At 43.3% G+C, this 21383-nt stretch overlaps 1 protein-coding gene across 3 annotated transcripts in view; it reads right to left on the bottom strand.

Moving 5' to 3' along the window:
* RBFOX1 (RNA binding fox-1 homolog 1) overlaps window positions 1–21383 on the bottom strand; it is a 1498136-nt gene that overhangs the window by 1412148 nt on the left and 64605 nt on the right. The gene's annotated exons all lie outside the window — the stretch shown is intronic.

Raw genomic sequence — 21383 nt, 5'->3', positions numbered from 1 at the left:
TTCACATAGGAGGTACTCAGCGTTTATGGTGGATTGATTTCACATTCTCATGGATCCATCTTAATTGGAAGGTTTTGTTTTTTGAAAGAGCGTAGTGGGTAGTTTTTTTTAAATTAATTAATTTTGGCTGCGTGGGGTCTTCGTTGCTGCGCATGGGCTTTCTCTAGTTGCGGCGAGCAGGGGCTACTCTTCATTGCAGTGCATGGGCTTCTCATTGTGGTGGCTTCTCTTGTTGTGGAGCACAGGCTCTAGGTGCGTGGGGTTCAGTAGTTGTGGTACATGGGCTCAGTAGTTGTGGTTCACGGGCTCTAGAACACAGGCTCAGTAGTTGTGGCGCACGGGCTTAGTTGCTCCATGGCATGTGGGATCTTCCCAGACCAGGGCTCGAACCCGTGCCCCCTGCATTGGCAGGAGGATTCTTAACCACTGCGCCACCAGGGAAGCCCGGGCAGTTGTTTTAATTGGCCATTAAGTCCACATCATTTCACAAATGACTGCTTAAAAATGCACACTACTTAGGCATCAACTTGCTTGTGTAGGATACAGAATTCTGCTTCTCCTAATAGGATCATCTTCTGAAAAGGCAATCTTTTATTTTTTTAGTGCCTACCTAGGACTCCATGTTATTCTCTAGAAATCATCAATTTCCAAGGAGGCTATTTATGAAGCTATGGAGAATTGTGATGAGGCTGCAAAGAAGTCACAATGACCTACAGAGAATAAACCAGAACACCAGAGAGCTGTTAAGAATAATGGACTAAAAATAATAACAATAATGAAGACAACAGAGAAAAACAAAAATCAGAGTGAAAAATCTACTGTGATCATCCACAAAATATACTCTTCTATAAACAGCAGACATGCTTATAGGTAAAATATTTATGTTTTTAAAAGGTTTTGTTTTATAATAAATCGTGAGGTTATTTATTCCATGTGTGATATCAACATTAGTTTGAGAACATTGAAAGTGTATTACTAGGAACCCAAGATACACAAAAAAGTGATTTCTAAATATAAAGGGTAAAATCATATGGCTTCATCAGGCAAAAAACTCTATATTTGAATCAACTGAACAAGAACGCCGCTCTCTTTTTTAAAAAATTTATATAATACCCTGTTTGATGTAAAATTGAAGAAAAGAATGTCAGTTAACCCTAAGCCAACTTTTTAAACTAAAATGTTATACAATGATTCCTGTGGCGTTTTCGCTGCCCTTAAATTTTAATAATACTGATAAAATATTCTACTATCCCCAGCCAAGTAATTTTTTATCTTTAATTGGTAAGCCCTCATTTATTATTTCTTAAGCAGAAAAATTCTGATATCTAGGATTTATAACTTACCCAGGCAATCGTGACTGCAAATGTATTTTTAAGCGCACTCAAAAACAGAGAAAGCACTATTTTCCCCCAGAACACTGGGGAAATTCAAGTTTGGACTACAATGGAAAAAGAAATTTTTTACAACAAATATATCATCGACTAACTATATTATACCTCATCAGTGAAAAAACATCCTTTGGCAACCCCTGGGGGGGTGATAAGAAAGGCTTCACGGAATGAGAAGACAAAATTAAGTTGGCAGAGAAGACCTAGGTCTTCCCACTATGGAGTTAGCACAGATCATTTCAAAATTGACAGAGTAGCAAAACCTGAACTATGGCGTGAAGATCCAGCAAAATATAAATATTACATATCGATCCACAGATGATCAATAAGTGCTTTTTTGCTGCAGGCATTTTTATTCATAAAATAAGCCTTACTCAAATATTAAAGGGGAAAGGGGCAAGGAGCTTGCAGAAAACAAAAAGCACTACTCAGAAAATGTCCCCTCAGATGCTGACATCAGTTTTGCAGACAACATGATAAAACCTCCAAGACGACCCATATCCTTGTGAAATGGGAAATCAAGTTTCATATGTAACCTACTGTATTAGGCTGAATAATGGCCACCCAAAGCTATCAGGTCCTATTCCATGTAGACCGTAAATGTTACCTTATAAGGAAAAAGGGTCTTTGCAGATGTGATTAAGGATCTTTAGATGGGGAGATTATCCTGGATTATCAGGATAGGTTCTAAATCCAATGACACGTGTCCTTAAAAGATAGAGGCAGAGGGAGACATGACACATTCAGAAGAGGAGGAGGGGCTTCCCTGGTGGCACAGTGGTTGAGAGTCCGCCTGCCGATGCAGGGGACGCGGGTCCGTGCCCTGGTCCGGGAAGATCCCACATGCCGCAGAGCGGCTAGGCCCGTGAGCCATGGCCGCTGAGCCTACACATCCGGAGCCTGTGCTCTGCAACGGGAGAGGCCACAGCAGTGAGAGGCCCGCGTATCGCAAAAAAAAACAGAAGAGGAGGAGGTCATGTGAAAGGAGGCGTAAATTGGAGTGAAGCCACCATAAGCCAACGAATGCCAGCAGCCACCAGAAACTGGAAGAAGCAAAGTGCTCCATCTAGAGCCTCCAGAGGGAACGGGCTCTGCCAGCATCTGGACTATAACCCAGTGATGCTGATTTGGGATGCTGAATTCTATCATCTAGAACGGCGAGAGAATAAATTTCTGTTGGGTTAAGTCATCAAATTCGTGATCATCTGATGCAGCAGCAACAGGACACTAATAAACCCACCATATTTCCTGAGTGCCTCCATTCTATTCCATCCCACACTTCACTACTGAGTAATAATAATGGCAATGATAAGACACATGATAGCCCACCACCTCCTGGCATGTATTAACATTTACTATGTGACAGGCCCTCTCTATTCTTCAGTCCTCACACCATCACCACCGTTCAGGTGTTAGGATTTCTGCTGCACAAGAGGAAACACTGGTCCTTTGTCACATGACCATCAAATGGCAGATCTGTCATCAGAACTCAGAAAGCTGATTCCAGGGTCCTCTCCCATAACCATTCTGCGACACTGCCCCCTGTATGATTCTGTATCACAAAGAGCAAAACCTTTGGTCTGAAAAAAGACAGACATGTATATTGCACTAAACTCATGGGCCATTCATATTATACTGCATTCCTAGCCATTAAGAAGTAACAGGTGAGGGCTTCCCTGGTGATGCAGTGGTTGAGAATCTGCCTGCTAATGCAGGGGACACGGGTTCGAGCCCTGGTCTGGGAGGATCCCGCATGCCGCGGAGCAACTAGGCCCGTGTGCCACAACTACTGAGCCTGCGCGTCTGGAGCCTGTGCTCTGCAACGAGAGAGGCTGCGATAGCGAGAGGCCCACGCAGCGCGATGAAGAGTTGCCCCCACTTGCCACAACTAGAGAAAGCCCTCGCACAGAAACGAAGACCCAACCCAGCAAAAATAAATTAATGAATTAATAAACTCCTACCCCCAACATCTTAAAAAAAAAAAAGACCCCATTCCAGAAACCCAAGTAATAAATATATTAAAAAAAAAAAAAAAAGTAACAGGCGTTCTGGTCACTCTCTTCACTTGATACTTGATTCTTTTTGATACATTAAATCTTTATATTTTGAGTGAGCCTATTATTTCTACCATAATTCACAGAAAATAGTAGCTGTGTGTAACATAACAGCTGAGGTTTTTTCCAAGCCTATCCCTGATTGATAAGGGAAGTAAAGCAATGATCTGGGGGATAAGTATTGTTAAAACTCTGACCGGAATTCAAGTTCTATGGAACTGATGGTGTCATTAATCAATAGTTTCAACTAAAAATTATTTTCTTCTCAGCACCTAAAGTAGGCTCTAGATAGTGGGACCTGGAACATACCATTCATCCATCCATCTATCCATCTATCAATTTGTCCACCCATCTTTCCCATCCACCCACCCATCCATCCATCTATCCATCTATCCATCTATCCATCCATCCATCCATCCTATGTCGAGTGCAACTTGGATTAAAATTGCCTAGAAAGTAATACCTAACTCCATTTTAATAATATTTAGAGGGTATTAATATATGCAACAATACTAGGGGACAAATTTAGCAATAATCTGACACTTCTGAAGTTTGTTTAGCTTCAGAAGAGAGAATAGTGTCTTATTAAAACAAACAAACAAAAAATACACAAGGACATGTTCCCTGAGAATGAGAATGTAGAAAAGAGCTCACCTCAAAGATGCAGGGGACATGGGTTCGATCCCTGGCCTGGGAGGATCCCACATGCCGTGGAGCAACTAAGCTCGTGTGCCACAACTACTGAGCCTGTGCTCTGGAGCCCGTGAGCCACAACTGCTGAGCCCACGTGCCGCAGCTACTGAGGCCCAGGCGCCCGGAGCCCGTGCTCCACAATGAGAGAGGCCACTGCAGTGGGAAGCCCGCGCACCGCAACGAGGAGTGGCCCCCGCTCGCGGCAACTAGAGAGAGCCTGCATGCAGCAAGGAAGACCCAACACAGCCAAACATAAATAAATAAATAAATAAAATTTAAAAAAAACCAAAACAATATTAGTGTGTAACAGATGGAGAATGTAAGTGTGATGGCACACCCAAATGTTGGGCTACTATGGACCATTAAGTTTACCTTCCTGAAGAATATTTAATGAGGTGGAAGAAAATGTTCATAATAAGACGCCAAGGGACAATAGCAGGGCACAGTAATATATATATAGAGCTTGAGCCCAATTAAATAAATAACTGAGTACTCACATACACAGAGGAAAAAATAAATACAAAGGGAATCCACCAGAATGATGTTAGCAAGTATCCACGATAGTAAGAGTTTTACAAGGGAATTTATGTTCTTATATAGTTTTCTTTTCTTTTTTCCAACTTTTCCTCCACGCATATATATTATTTAATAAACAGAAGAAAGGGACAGAAATAAATAAATAAAAGATGGCGTCAGTGAATATAACTATTGAGGTTTAGGAGACATTTACCTGCCCATTTCTAAAACAACTTAATTTTTTGGTTTGTCTTTGTTTTGCTTATTACACCAGCACGCCAGCATCCCCCTCCCCAGGATGCTAGTTTAAAATAGGCGAAGATGGTATTACCTCCAATCCCACAAATGTGGAATCTGTGAAAATTCTGATGAATAAAACTCTGATTATTTTTTTTCCCTTCTGAGCTACAAATGTTGTCACAATTTTAATCACGGCATATGTAAAAGGTGCCACGTACCCTCTAGCAAGAGATGAATCATGCATTGCAAATGGCTTATGTTTAAAACAAATGATCAGCTTCACCATCCCTGCCTGCCACCAGGTCCTAGCAGACATGGTATATATTCTCCATCATATTAACTTAAAAATGGAGCTTGGTCCCAAATGGGCTTTGAGAAGTAAGGCAAGACGCAGGTAAGAGGAGTGATGGGCCTTTTTATTTGGCTCAAGAGAAGCCAGGGTCTCCTTTCTGGCTTCTGGATTTCTCCCTTCAGCAGAAAAAGTGGAAAAGTGAGTAGTTTAGGCTCCTAAAACAGAAAGTCGAGGTGTATTTTCTGCTGTACAATATATGGTCTTTTGTATCTGACTCCTTTCACTTAGCAAAATGTGTGCATGTTTTTTGAGATCCATCCATGTAGTAGCTTGTATTAGTATTCTGGGTTTTTGTTTGTTTACCTCTTTGTAGTTTGTTTTTGCTGAATTGTATCCTATTGTGTGGGTATGGTGAGTTTTGTTTATCTGTTCACCAGCTGATGGACATTTGGATTGTTTATACTTTTTGGCTATCGTGACTAGTGCTGCTACGAACAATATCCTGAGTTGGCCAGAAAGTACTAAGATGTTATGGAAAAACCAGAACGAACTTTTTGGCCAAGCCAATAGATTAGTGGTTGCCTGGGGCTGAGGGTGGAAAAACAGACTGACCACAAATGGGCATGGGGGAAGGGTGTTTTCAGGGAGATGGAAATGTTCTAAAATTAGACTGTAAATTTTCTAAAGATAATTGAATTTTAAAATTAAAATTGGTAAATTTTACGTTATGTAAATTATATCTCTATAAAGCTGTTTAAAAAAATCTAGTTTGGTATGACCTTATTTCCAAGATGGTATCACTTAGCTCTCGAAAGCAGATACTTATGCATTAAGTTCCAAGGGTCCCTCTGAATGTTGTAATTGAAGGAGCATCCATAAGTTATAGTCCTTAGACCAAAGGAGTAGGTTTTAAATGGAGTGACAGACATCAAAAGGGAAAAAGATAATACAGCCGTGTATCAAATGCTGGGAAAATAAAACCTACTGTTTCCCTAATTAGAAGGTCTGTGAAGGTAGAAATTGTAAATGTCAGGAGTCAAGGCGGGGGTTCCAAGCCGGAAGGTGTGAATAGGTTAGTACCAGGGTGTTGAAATTCTGGAGGGTGAAGGGAAAGAGGTAGGAAGAGATGGCAGAGGATATGTGCTTGAAACCGAGCAGGACCCTGTGGGGCTCCTGGGCACGGAAGCCTTTCTGTCCCCCATTTCTTGCCTCCAGCCTCCCTGACCTTCCCTGAGTTCCAAAGGGTAGATTCAAACAGTTGCTAATTTGGGAAGGGAAGGGATGCGAAGACAAGGGAGGAAACAATAGTGTAGCCTTGGGGCAGGGTCCTGGTTCCCCCTCAAGGGACACACATAACAAAGCTCTTTAAGATGTCAGCATTCTTCATGCCAGAGAAAGACCATCTGAGGCTACACTAAAGGAACCAGAGAAGCTCATCAGGAAGATTATCTGAGACCAGATGTGAGGAATGCAGGCCCTGCACACACCCTAATCTTATCAGCAACCCCACCCTTGAACCGTTGCCATAAAACTCCTCACCAAACTCCCCTAGGTTGGGACACACAGTTTTCTAGGGCAGGAGCCCGCTGTGGCCCCCTCTGCCTGGCAAAGCAATAAAGCTATACTCTCTTCTACTTCACCCAAAACTCTATCTCTGAGATTCGATTCAGCACTGCTGCACAGAGGCCAAGCTTTCGGCATCCCGCTGAGGGCAAAGAGGGTGAGGGAGAACCGCCCCATCTTCAGCCAGAAGAGGAAACCAAGGCCCAGAGAATGGGAGTAACTTGCTCAAGGTCACAACATGGGTAACTGTTAGAAATGAAATGAAACCCACAGGGTTCAGCCCTCAAGTCTCCTCTTCACGCTCAGGCTGTATGATTCAGGTTGAACTGGCCAATTCTGCTGCCCACGGAGCAAACGCTGCTTGTTCTCACATTTGTGACCCGTTTTTCTGCCTGCTGAGGACAACGATGTCACTTACCTACTAAACCAGCAACCAATCGACTTCACCCCCTACTTTCAATCCCCTTCATTGCCCAGCAGAGGCTAGCACACCCTGATTGCTCATAACGACAGTTACTGAAAGACTGAATTAAGAACCAGGGTCCCCATGGCCCTGAACACACTAAGATGCCTGCAGAGAAAGACCTACTGTTACGTCCTTTTAAAAGGACAAATGACCACAAGTCACCCCCAGACCCAACTCAGTCCTACAGCTCTGGGCACAAGGCTTGGAAAGGACTGACCTGGTCTAGGAACTGGAATCCTCTCTACCATGCAAATCATGAGATACAGCTTGACAGCTGTGATTCACTGAGACACGGCTACAGTAGGAAACTTGGAAATCAAGGAAAAAATGATTCAATAACCTTCCTATAAAATTTAGGAGAGGACAGCCATATCTGAGGTCAATGATTCACATTAAAGTGAGAGAGACAGAGAGAGATTGAGACTGAGAGAGAGGACCATCAAGGATCCCTAAGGTCTACAGAGAAAATTATCCTTAAGCTTTTCATCCAGATCTACGTGCCTGAAAGGAAACTTTTCTTATGCAGAAAAAGACAGCCTCAACAGTTCACCTACAATGTGATGATTTGCATTCTTTCACACTGAGCCCTTCTAAGATTTAGAGGGGCAGACACTGAGGCACCAACTTCAGTCTGATCACTTAATGCAGTTTTTATACAGTGTTATAGTTCACGTCTCAAAATAAGGAATGAACCCTTACTATAGGCCTAATGAGGTCTCAGCACATTTCTAAGAGGGAGAGAGGAAGGCAAGAGGGAGGGAGGGAAAAAGGAGGGAGGGAGGGAAAAAGGAGGGAGAGAGAAAAACCTTTCTCACCAGAGGTTTTAACTAAATGCATTTCTGGGTGTATCATTTTGCTGGAAAAAGGCAGATTATCCTAATAACTTCTTTCAGGTTAAAACTCACACTGCTATTCGGAATACTTTAATTATGAGGAAATGAAATCAGACCATTCCGCCACACTCGTAGAAAACAACAGGCAGCCAGTTCAACAGCCTCAGCATCTTGGCTCTTAATTATTAGAAATGTGGATCTCTCAAAGAATGTGCTCAAGGCGAAACAATCACCTCATATGCTGGGCCTCCCAGAGGCCAGGCTATTCCAGGTACTTAACCCTGGCAGAACAATCACCTCCCAGGAATGGCCACCCTGGTCCTGCAGGTCCCACTGCCCAGGCAGACAGGGCCAAGGGAGGGTGTGGACTGTGTGCGGGATTCGGGGAGAGTCAGCTTGGGGACTGTAAAAATGCTGTTTTGAAAAGCAGAGGATTAAAAAAAAAAATAGTTTCACCAAAAGAAAGCCGTTTCATAGCTGCTTTGTGACAAAAACTAAATTCATATGTGGATATTAAGAACTTCCTGGTTCATGATGAGGATATTGTATTCAGGCAAATGCTCCCTAATTTCTGCAATTGTCTACAGACCATTATTCAGCAGAGAAAGAGGATTCGAGACCCAGAATCCTACACTGACTGACGGTGGCCACTGATTCAAGGCCTGAGAAGGGTGAGCCCTGGGGACTGAGCAGTCTCAGGTATTCCCAGAGAAATCACCTCTGAATTCTTGTAAGAGCCCGGCTAGGAAGTCATTATTATGCCCATTTTACAGAGGAAAAAAATGGGCAAAGATAGTTTTGTAGAGCTTGGTCAAACTGTTGGTAAGTGGTAGAACTGGAGTTGAACCGAGCTGTCTGACCCTAAAACTCTTTAGGAGGAACCCACACCTTAAAATACAAGGTTGATCATTTTAAGCAGAAAACCCACTGTGTGCGTGTAGGGAAGTCTGGCCATATAGCTATCCCTCAAGAACTCTTCATCAGAGACCTCCAAAGAAGACTGAAATGTTAAGAGTAATGGCTTTGGGGTTCAGATCACCCAGGGCTCTAACTGCAGCCCTGCTATTTTTGCTGGCTTTGTTAACTTGGGCAAATTCATTCAGATCACTGAGTCTTGTTTCTTTATTTAAAAAACTGAGATAATAACAGTCCCTGAATCATGGTGTTGCAGAAGCACAAAGTAGATAACGCATGTCAAGTTTGGGATCTGTAGTAGGGACTCAGTAAATATCCATTATTATATAAGAATAAAATGAACTTGAACTGATTACTTTGAACTTCAAATACACTGTCAATCAAAGTATATTTACTGCAAGGTGTGTGTAAGAGGGGTTGAGGGGGAGGGGGTGGAGGGGGCCTAGATTGACCAAAGTATCATATTAGAATAGCGTGAAAAGACAACACCTGCTTCCCATTTTGATTAACCTGAAGTTGACTATCTTAGAGGATCCCTCACATTCAAGTCTGTTTTGTTTTATAATATGCCCTCCCCAACCCTCCCAAGTCTTCCACACATCCTTCCCTACCTAAAGATGCCTCCTGAACCCTAAGCGATGCGAAGTCCCACCACCTGCCTGTACAGATGATGATTCATACGTTTTATTATTGAATATGAGGATAAATGAGGCAAAGGGAAAAGAACTCCTTTTATATGGAAGCAAAAGAGAAGATCTGTTATTAATGGTCCCTTAAATTAGGGTGAACTCTTTGAGAAAAGGTAAGGATGTGCCACATGGGGTTAGAGTTTGTTTTGTTCTTATTTGTTGTATGGCTTTATTATTACCATTTTTTATTGAGGTGAAAGTCACATAACATAAAATTAACTATATTGAAGTTAACAATCCAGTGAGATTCAGTACATTCCCAACATTGAACCACCACCACCTCTGTCTAGTTCCAAAACATTGCCAGCATCCCGAAAGGAAACCACAAACTCTTTAGGCAGTTGCTCCCCATTCTCCCCCTCTCCCAGACCCTGACAACCACTAATATGCGTTCTTCCTCTATGGATTTCCCTATTCTGGATATTTCATATGAATGGAATCATATATTCAAGTTGACTAAATACTTAGAATGACCATGGAGGCAGTCAGAACTAACCCTTCCATGTCTACATAGGCTACAGGACCAAACCAGATGCCAATTTTACTGTAGCTTGGGTTCCCATAGCCCATATTCCAATTAACATCAAGCCAAAAAGCAGACCAACACTATGGATCAACTCAAAAAAACCAAAAAGAAAGGTGGACCATATTAACATTTACAATGGCCAGTTTCCATTTTGACTCAACCAAATGGACTTTTCCATTCTTCCAGACGAGTGCTGGCTAATGAGAAAAGTAAAATGTGTTAAACCAAATTTTCTTTTATGTAAATTCCAAAATACATCGCCCACTAGAGTCATACAATGCGACAGACTCTCAACCAGATGGAGAAACATTCTCTGCCTAATGAAGAACCAGGAACCCGCCTACGCAATCCATCCTCTGTTGATTTAAATCGTGTCCTATGAGAACCACAGAATGCAGCTTAGAGAATGCAGTCCAAGCCCTCCCCCTACCCCAAGCCCCATCCCTCCTGATTGTTTACCACGTATCTGGGAAGAGAGCTACTAGCACTCCTGAAAGCTCGTCCACCTCCTCTACTTAGGAATTTTCCAGGAAACGTTTGCATCAGAACCACCTGAGGAGCTTGTTAGTGAAATGGGGGCTTGGACTCGACCCCCACGGATTCTGGTCTCTAGGACTGAGTTGATGTATGAGCATCTGTATCTGTAGTAAGTGTGTCAATGTTCAACTTGTCAGTGGGGCCAAATGCATGAGCTCTTGAAGGTGTGCAGAGAAAGAGAATAGGGAGGACCTGGACAGCCTCTGGTAGCAAAGACTCAAGCAGCTCTTCCGTTAGACGGATGTTTCTATAATTAACTGCTCTTGACTTTGAATCATTCCAGAATCCAAGTTTCAAGGAACTCAAAAGGTGCTGCATGCTAACGTTGAACCTGCGTTTCCTGAGGGTGGGGTTAAAGAGACAAAGCTAATTTGGGAGGCAGTGCAAGTGGGCACTGATGTAGGGGACATGCGGAGGCTTTGCAGGCTTAGGGGCTCGCAGGTTCACGGGGGTGAGGGGAGCCAGGCTTTGCGGCAGGCGGCGGCGTTTCTATTCTCGGTTCATTCAGGGGACTCACCATGTGACCCTGGGCCTGTCACATTCCCTCAGCACTGCTGCCTCTCCATCTGTGAAATAAAGGCACCAGTGTCCGTCACACAGGCCCTCCTGGGGCGGGGAAGATTAATGAGGCGAAGTTTGCAAAGTGTGTAGAATGCCAGGCAACGACCAAGGGCAGCAAGGGCACAAAGTAAACGATGGCCAACCTCTCCCCTCCCACACACAGACACGCTTCTTTTGCCTTTGAAAAATGGCATAAACTCTCTCTAATCCCAGTAAGGTCTACAGACCAGCAGCAGGGGCAGCACCACCCGGGAGCTTGTCAGAAAGGCAGAGTCTCGAGCCCTGCCCAGACCTGCTGAATCAGACGCCCAGCCACCTGAGGTTTACCAGCCCGCCAGGGGAGGCTGGTGTTTGCTAAAGGTTCTAGTGATATCAAATGGCAATACAACAGTGAACGAGCTGGCGATCTTCCAAGGAGCTTACCTTCCGATGCGTTGGCCGCGGAGACAGAAAATAAATAAACAAGAGCTTTGGCGACTGCTAAGTGCGGCGGAGGACAGAGCTCAAAGGGATGGCGGCAGTGGAGCATAATGGTTAGGGCTATGGACTCCAGACTCACAGGTCCTAGGTTCAAACCCTCACCTGGTCACTTACTAAGTACTTGAGAGAAGTGACTTGTCCTCCCATTGGCTCATCTTTCTCACCTGCCAAATGAAGATAATGAAAGCTCTCTCTTTGAGCCAGAGCTTGTCATCCTTTAGTGTTGATAAGAGTCATCTAGAGAGCCTGTTAAAACACAGAGATCCCCAGAGATTCTGATCTGATAGGTCTGTCCCACAGTTGCAGTCACATTTCTCCAGGGGAAGGCTTCTAAAACTTTAATGCCCATTCTCATAACCCGGAGGCCTCAGTGAACTGGAAGTGCTGGTTCAGTAGGTCTGGGGAGGGGTCTGAGACTCTGTGTTCCTAACTCTTCTCCAGGTGAGGCTAATGCAGCTGGCCCATTGCCCATGCTGGAGGAGTAAGGTTAATGTATCTGACACACAGCAGATGAGCAAATATATTATCTGTTATAGTATTTTTTTATAGCTCATATAACATCCTCTATTTTATAAAGTGACAGTGATGGTAACCCTTCCATGTCTACACAGGCTACAGGACCTATGTAGTGACAGTGGTTAGGGTTTGAAACATCCTTATTTGGTAAATTATAAAGTTGATGATGGGACTTCCCTGGTGGTGCAGTGGTTAAGAATCCGCCTGCCAATGCAGGGGACACGGGTTCGAGCCCTGGTCCGGGAAGATCCCACATGCCGTGGAGCAACAAAGCCCGTGCGCCACAACCACTGAGCCTGCGCTCTAGAGCCCACGAGCCACAACTACTGAGCCTGCGAACCACAACTACTAAAGCCTGCACGCCTAGCACCCGTGTTCCTCAACAAGAGAAGCCACCGCAATGAGAAGACTGTGCACCACAATGAAGAGCAGCCCCCGCTCACTGCAACTAGTGAAGAGCCCGCGTGCAGCAACTAAGACCCAACACAGCCAAAAATAAAGTAAAAATGTTTAAATAAATAAATAAAGTTGATGACACTGCATCAAATCCTAGGAAAAGGTTATGTTGGTTTATGGAATCCAAAAGCTTCCAAACCAAGGATCCAGAATTTCCTCAAAGGCCATCAGAGGTGTAGAGAATTTACAAAACAGCTTCAGTCTAGAATTCCAAAGTCTCAGATGAAATTTTTTTTTTAGTATAATCATTCTTCTTAGGGTTTTATGGTAGTTGGTAATTTTTATTTTTAAATTTTATTTTATTTATTTTTTTATACAGCAGGTTCTTATTAGTCATCCATTTTATCCACATCAGTGTATACATGTCAATCCCAATCGCCCAATTCATCACACACACCCCACCCCCACCCCCGCCGCTTTCCCCCCCTTGGTGTCCATACGTTTGTTCTCTACAGTCTTAGATGAAATATTAACCAACTATAGGGAAAGTTCTGCAGAGGATATGAAGGGAATTAACAGTCCTAAAGAGCTTTTAAGAAAATATTATAATGGCTACATAAAACACCCAAAATAAATTTTGAGAACAAATAAAGTAGAGCACCCATGGTCCTAAACAAGGCAAAAATGCATGTGGGAGGTGATTTTCAGAAGGCTCTATCCATGTGTTTTCATTTGTTTCATTTTGTTTTTCTTTCCTTGTCTCAGACCTCTTTTCTTTGGGGCAAAATTTTTCTCCTTCCCCCATGGAACAATTAAGCAGAACAGCGGCCCTTTCCTGGGACTCCCTTCCATCAGGTTATAAATAACTCCAGCACAATAAGTAAGAACATATACAAAAGCAATGACAAGGTCGTTTACCATGAGCAAGCCATGTTCTGTTTCCATGGCAACATGGAGGCAAAGGCAAATGACATTTGATGATGTTTCCATATCCTCCAAGGTCTTACACCCTAAAAGGGCCAGCTCTGGGGCAGGCCAGGCTTCTTCGAAAATCCTTTCCCACTAGGGGGTGGGTGACTGGGGTCTGGGACCCAAGCTCAAAGGCAAGGAACTGGAGACCAGGCTTTGCTTGCAGCCGGGTGGAGGGCGCTGTCAGGAGACAAGCCAACTCTCTCTAATAGTGGATACGCTTTCACGTGCATCACCATGAAAACCAGATAGTCTCCAGAACAATTCCAAACCCAGGCAGGTCATTAGTCTACCTCTCTGCCTCACTCAGTTTTGGACTTGCTTTGATATCTCACCTTTCTTTTTCTACTTTTTCCTTTCGGTTTCAGAAGAAAAGCTCAGAGCAGGACTAATCAGAGGTAAAGTAAGGTGCTGGCTGGTTACCAAGCCCCTTGCAAAGGCAGAGACTTTATCAGGTACAAGCTCGTTAGAGGTGTCTGCCTCCTGAAATGAATGGCAGACAGGAGTGCCTCCACTCACTTCCAATTCTGCCAGCCCTTCTCCTTGGTGAGGAAGAACCCAGGAAGCAAGACAAAAAAGGGTGAAAACACTCTGGCGGCTGTCTAAACAGCAAGGGTCCAAACTGCTCCATATAAAGTGCATGGACAGTCTGTGGGAAGAGTGAGTTGGCTAAGTTTCTTGACATCACTCTCAGAAACAGTGGAGGTGCTCTAAACACCCTCTACTTCACCTAGAAATCTATCAAGGATCTGCCATTTTGACTTCACTTGTTCGTATATTCACTTTAAAAAATTATTTTAAATGCTTCACTTTGAAAGGAATCCAAATCTACTCGAGTTTATTTAAACCTAATTAAATCTGACTTCTGTTACTAACCTCCATAGTGATAAGGATAATGATATCCAACATGGATGGATGGAAAGAACGGTAGATGGATAGATGGATAGATGGATGGATGGATGGATGGATGGATGGATGGACAGACCTCAATCATTAAACCTCATTAAATCTGATTTCTGTCATTAACCTCCATTAATAATGAGGATAATGATCTAATACAGATGGATGGAAGGATGGAAGGAAGGGTGGATGGAAGGATGGAAGGATGGAAGGAAGGGTGGATGGATGGACGGATGGATGGATAGATAGATATATGGACAGGCTTTTACCATGTGCCAAATGGTCCATTGGGTGTTTTGCTCACAACAACACTGTGAGGTTGATACCATCATCATTTCCTATTTGCAGATGGGGAAACTACCATCATTATTTCCTATTTGCAGATGGGGAAACTAAGATGTGGAGAGGGTAATACACTGTGTCATGATCTTAAACTGTTAGAGCAGCAGAGCCTGGAGTTGAAACTAAAAGTAGTTAAACTCCAGAGCTCTTAGCTGCGACCTACCTACTTCAAAAGTAGCCCTTTCTTTTATTTGTCCTAAAATAACTCCTTTCAAGCTTCCAATGGAATCTTTGCTACGGTTGGTATTCTAGCATCTGCATGTCAGTTTCTCCCTTGGTGACTTTTTAGTCTGATAAATTCTGCCTTTCTCTGTGAGTCCAAGAGTTTTAGGTTTTACATAGAAACTGTTCCCTCTATGCCTAAGTGTTTCCTTGTTACTGGGAAATACCATCTGGGGTTAAAAGAAACTGAATGGATGATGGACCTCTTCTCAAAATCACATCCCTAACGGCCTCTCTTCCTCTGGATGGTGACTCAGGGAATGATAAAAAGAAAAGATGCTACCAAAGGGACATGTCTGGTCTTTCTCATGCATGGCAAGCACATTTAGGGACAGTCTGCCCCCCTACAAACTTAGCTTTGTCATTGGGACAAAGCTTAGGTCAAAACCGAAGATCCATTTCACAGTAGGCTTCCCAGGTACTTTTCAATGGCAACATGGGGGTGAATAATTTGGAGGATGACTAATTTAAAAAGCAAATTAAAAACCCTCTACAGAACATAAATTACCTAAAAGGAGGAGGACACCTAAAAATCTTTGATCATCAACTTTTGTTCAAGGTTTACGTTTTATCACTGGCTGACTCTGGAGCCAAAGACATCAGGGCTCAAATCTTTGTTTTGACCCTCCATAGCTTTGTGACTTTAACCTACGAGGTTGTCTCTGCAATCAGAAGAGCAGAGATAATGTATGGTCTACAGAATAATGGCCTCCTAAAGATGACCCTGTCCTAATCCCCCAAGCCTGTGACTATGTTGCCTTATCAGGAAAATGGAGAATCAAGGTAGTAGATGGAATTAAGGTTATTAATCAGCCGACCTTAAGATAGGGAGATTATCCTGGATTACCCAGTGCAGTCACAAGGGTCCTTAAGTGTAGGAGAGAGAGGCAGAGGAGTCGGCATCAGAGAGATATGACCTAAGAAGAAATCAAGACACCACTGCTGGCTTTGAAAGGACCCTGAACCCTAGGAACATAGGTAGCCTCTATGATCTGAAAACGGCAAGGAAATGGACCAGAGCCAAAGCCCCCAGAAGGGGTGTGGCCCCACCCACCCCTTGATTTTAGCCTAGGGAGACCCACTTAGGACTTAAGACCTCCAGAACTGTAACATAATACATTGTATTCTTTCAAGCCACTACGGTGGTAATTTGTTACAATAGCAATAGGAAATTAATTCACAATCTATGCCTTTGTAAATTCTTAAGAGGATTAAATGAGCCGATTTATGGAAAGTGGATGGTGCCTTAGGAAGGACTCAACATCATGGCTCTTTGCCATTTCTGTAAACTGCCAAGTTTGAAATTGGCAAGGTTGTCACCTACCTTTAGCTTGCCTGTTCCAACATCCACATCCCCAAGTGTCTCAGTCCCCAAGAACACACACCTGACCCAGCCCTCAGGGGACCATTAATTTAATCAAGAGCTGATTGAGGCTAGAGTCCCTCCCAGAAATACCCGCATTCAAAAGACAAATGCGTGGAGTCACTCTGCTTAAAATCTTTAAGTTTTTCAAGGTCTCCAGCAGATTTCCGTCTAGAATTTACAAGGCCTTTCAGCATCTGGTCTCTACCAATTTCTACACCCTCAGTTCCTTCCCTTCCTCCATAGACCCTCCATTTAGGTGCTAGTCATCTAACTGACTAAATGTTTCTTGATCATATCCAAATCTCTTAAGCCTCTGGGCCTTTGCACGTGTCCCTCCCTCTGCCGAGAACAAATGCATATGTTCATCTATCCACATTCTAATCATCTTTCAGAACTCAGCCTGACCACCCCAAAGAGCTCCCCTTAATATGCGGCTACTGAAGTGAATTAGGACCTACCAGCTCTGTTCTCCTATAGCATAGAATCCATGCCTCAACTTTAGCAATTCTCACACCGTGTTACAACTGATCACCTGGTGGTCTCTTCCAATAATTAGTTCTAAATATCAGTGTCTTTTCAGGATCATGGAGCCTTTTAAGTATCTGAAGAATCAGACCCCATTTTCACGAATCTACAATCATAAAGGTTTTACATATAACATAATATAGTTCACAATTTCAGAAGTTTCATGGATCCCCCAAAATGCCTTGAACCTCAGCATAAAGAACCCAGCATTAAAATGTGAGTGCCGTCAGCAAAAGGATGCAACCTAGTTCACTTCTTTGTCCCAGTGTGTAACTCATGGCCCAACACAGAGTTGGTACTCAATAAGTATTGGATGGATGGATATTCAGAGAGATAGATGTATAGACAGTTGGATGGTGGATAGGAACGTGAATGATTAATTTGTATGTTTATGTATCATTGGAAAGACTCATCTAGAGAATTTCTCCTAATAATAGATAAGTGAAGATTATAAAACCACATCAGAGTACAAGATGAATCACATGTCTCTGGCTAATCCCATTTGTGTGACAAAAAGGCATCTGTGAAAAATACCCTCATTGATCACATGTTCCTATTGCTTGGTAGTTTCAGAAACGTTCCTAAGAAAAAAAGATATACTCCATCTGATGCAACTGGGATAAAAATGAAAAAAACAGAAACCAAAACCATTAACTAGGAGATCTATTTTCTGATAGAATAAATCAAAGGATTAGGTTCCATGACCCTTGTTACAGATGGTCAGGTTGAATTCAGAAGAATGTGAACCCCGTCTCTCTGAAATTCACCAGGGAAAAGGTTTGTTGTGGTTGGTCCAGAAATTGAGAAGATTGGCTTGGGGTGGAGCAAAAGTTAAACACAGACACACACACGCGCTGTTATATGGGGAACAACCTAAACAGCCAACAAGGGGCTTTAGTTGATTCCTCTCCATCCATACAGTGCAACACTAGGAGGCATTTAAAATACTACATCTTAGAAGGACATTTAAGGGCATGAAGAAATGCTCATGCTATCTTTTTTTTTTTTTTTTCTGAATTTTTGAATTTTATTTTATATATTTTTTTATACAGCAGGTTCTTATTAGTCATCAGTTTTATACACATCAGTGTCATGCTATCTTAAGTAAAAACAAAGCAACTTAACGGTGATCCCAAATTTGCAAATATGTATGGACATGTAAAGAAAAAAGGCTAAAATGTGTTAGCAATTGTTATCTGTGGATGTTGGAATCACAGCTGATTTTTGAACTCCTTTTGTCATATTTATACTATCTATACAAACATGGCTATTAAGTCACAACTTTTCAGTTAATTAAAAGCTTGCCTGTGCATGTGTGCCTGTATGCACAAAAATATGGATCGGTGGATGTTTTAATTCCTGCCTAAGGAAAAGCCTTTTCCTTGGATCTAAATTCCCCTAAAAATGTGCCACTTTTCACCTGGCAGCAGTTCCAAAGTCATAATACCCAGGGAGAGTCAATCTATCCTCATAAATCTATCCTTTCATCTCATAATCTAAATCTGGTGACAGAAATTGGATTTCTGTCAAATTTGCCTCTTTCCTTTTGGGGCGCATTGGATGTCTGTACTTTTCTCTCCACATCACCGCTAAGTGTGTACCTGCCTGGCACTAGAAGGGCTCCTCTCGCACGTTTTGCTGCTACAGCTTTGCAACTCAGTTCCCAGATTAGTGTCCTCCTGGCGATTCTACCTGGTCTTTCCACGAACATCAGAAAGACTTTAACGAGGAAAGTTGCTCGGCCAGAATGAATGATGATCCACTGTCTCTTTTGTGTACACTCAGCTGAACGGTGCTTTAGGGAAGAGGACTCGAGCATTATTCAATTCAGTTTAATAAATACCTGCCAAATGTCTCTTTTGTGCAAGATGATGGAATGGATTTAGACATGTATTTAGGTCCAACGTGGAAAGATGGTGCTCTTCAAAACACCATCTTTTACTGGAAAACAGGAGATGATCTCCCTGATGTATATTCAGATATCATGAAGATGACCCACCCCCCCACCCCCCACCGAGTATCTTATGCTCAGCCAAGTGAGGGTCCCACGTCAGAGACCAAAGATTCTACACTCACTCTTTGTTCATGTTTAAGCAGAAATCCGAAGAACATTCAGTGCTCAATGAACTGGGATGCTGTTGTCGCAAGCAGTATCAGATGGGACAGGAAAAGGGAGTTCACCACTGATCCCTCCGAGTGGATTAAACACTCTGTAGACTAAGTCTAGGCAGCAGAGCACCTGTGGGAAGAATCTGGAGTGCAGGCTGCACAGGGCCGTAACACCTGGAAGACACGCAGCACGGCAAATGGCATATAATGGCTCATTTCCAACAATTCAATCTCAGAATTCAAATCCAATAAATGTGCATGTTATTATTAGGTAAGAATCAGCACTTCTGCCTTACAAAGGATGAGATGGAAGTTCAGGGAGACTGAACATCGCGGGCAAGGCACCACCTCTTGGGGAAGGTGGGATTTGAGACCTACTGTATCTACCACCTACACACACACACACACACACACTCAGTGCACTGCTCAGGCTGCCCGTGTTCAGCTTGTCAGAGGGAATGAACCAAGCACATCCCAAAACCCAGTTAGAGCCTGAAAGTTAGACTTCTGACCAAGAAATTCGTATGAACTAAATGGGCAGGTCTCCCAGTAGGAGGGGTTCTGGATCGGAAGATTATGGGGGAAGAATATGAATGACGGGTGACAATAAGCTCCATGAATGAAGCATTCGCCATTCTCGCCCAGCCCCTAGCCCTGCGCCTGAAATATATTTGAACAGGTGAATGAACGAAGCAAGCAAGCCAAGGAGAGAGTGAATTCTGACAAGCTGACTGGGGAAAAGGAAACCACTTCTGTAAATGAATTCTGATCACTATCAACTTTTTTTTTTTTGACTCACAGGAAACATAGAAGAAATTGAGATATCAACTCAGCGTGGTTATCTGGCCATTAACCACTTCAAGTCAAATAAACAGTTCAAGGTCAGAGTGAATTAGTCCCTCAGTGTCTCAGACTCCCGCTCTGTAGAATCCCCAGATGCATAGGCAGAAGAAAGTTGATGTTTCCCCAGGCAGGGCCCCCTGTGACAGCCTTCAGTGTCTGACCTTAGCCCCAGCCAAGTAATCCAGACCAATAATCACGGAAATATGGTGAGAACAAGCTCACTTTGCCACTGTGTCCCCAATTTATTTTAGAAAGGGTCCTTGCCCTTTGAAGGTGAAGACACTCAGAAATGATAATAGGGAGGGTTATTTATTTATTTATTTATTTATTTTGCCAGTACGGGCCTCTCACTGTTGTGGCCTCTCCCGTTGCGGAGCACAGGCTCCAGATGCGCAGGCTCAGCGGCCATGGCTCACGGGCCCAGCCACTCCACGGCATGTGGGATCCTCCCGGACCGGGGCACGAACCCGTGTCCCCTGCATTGGCAGGCGGACTCTCAACCACTGCGCCACCAGGGAAGCCCCAGGGAGGGTTGTTGAACATGGTAAATTTCTGGACATCGTGCAAAAGTGCTTAAATATTATCTCTGTCACTTCTCAGAACATCCTCTGGGGGAGAGGTATTATTAGCCCCATTTACAGATGGAAAAACTGAGGCCCAGGGGATTCATTAACTTGTTCAAGGTCAGAAGGTATCAAGTGGCAAAGCTACGACATCTTAACCACTGTACTCGACTGGACTTCTACTCATTTTCTAAAATGTGACATCATTTTGAACAGTGAAGTCAAAAGGAAAATGCCCCAAGATCCTTTGGGGGATTTCCTTTTGACCCATCCTCCAAATAAAGTCATAGGTTTCCACTGAATCATTTCTGCTGACACTGGGATTACAGAGGAAAGGAGGTGGATGGAGAGGGATTCTTTGGAGTTTAAGGATCTAGACCAAAGAGGTCAAGAAAGCAGAACCAACACCTGGTTTGAAACAAAAATCAAATCTACATAGCTGCTCTAGGGAGATCAGCTCAGTGCTTTGTGACCGCCTGGGGGGGTGGGATAGGGAGGGCGGGAGGGAGGGAGACGCAAGAGGGAGGAGATATGGGAACATATGTGTATGTATAACTGAGTCACTTCGTTATAAAGCAGAAACTAACACACCACTGTAAAGCAATTATACCCCAATAAAGATGTAAAATAAATAAATAAATAGCTGCTCTAGGGGCCAGTGTCTTAAAACTGATAGAACCTGTGAATATAAAAGTCTGTGACTACAACTGACACAACACATCCTGCATATCATAAAATCACTTTCTTATGTGTCTGCTTCCCCCTCTTGAGAACAGCAATTAGGTAAGCAGAATTCCAGCAACACTGGGTGACCTGCAGAGAGGGACCGCTACGTGCCAGGCTCTGAGCTAAGCGCTTCATACACCATCCATGGGATAT

The sequence above is a fragment of the Monodon monoceros genome, unplaced genomic scaffold (genome assembly GCF_005190385.1).
Source record: "Monodon monoceros isolate NGI ecotype Baffin Bay Population unplaced genomic scaffold, NGI_Narwhal_1 Super_Scaffold_13, whole genome shotgun sequence".
Lineage (NCBI taxonomy): Eukaryota > Metazoa > Chordata > Mammalia > Artiodactyla > Monodontidae > Monodon > Monodon monoceros.
Note: the sequence above shows the minus strand (reverse complement) of the source record. Positions and strands in the feature narration are given on the sequence as shown.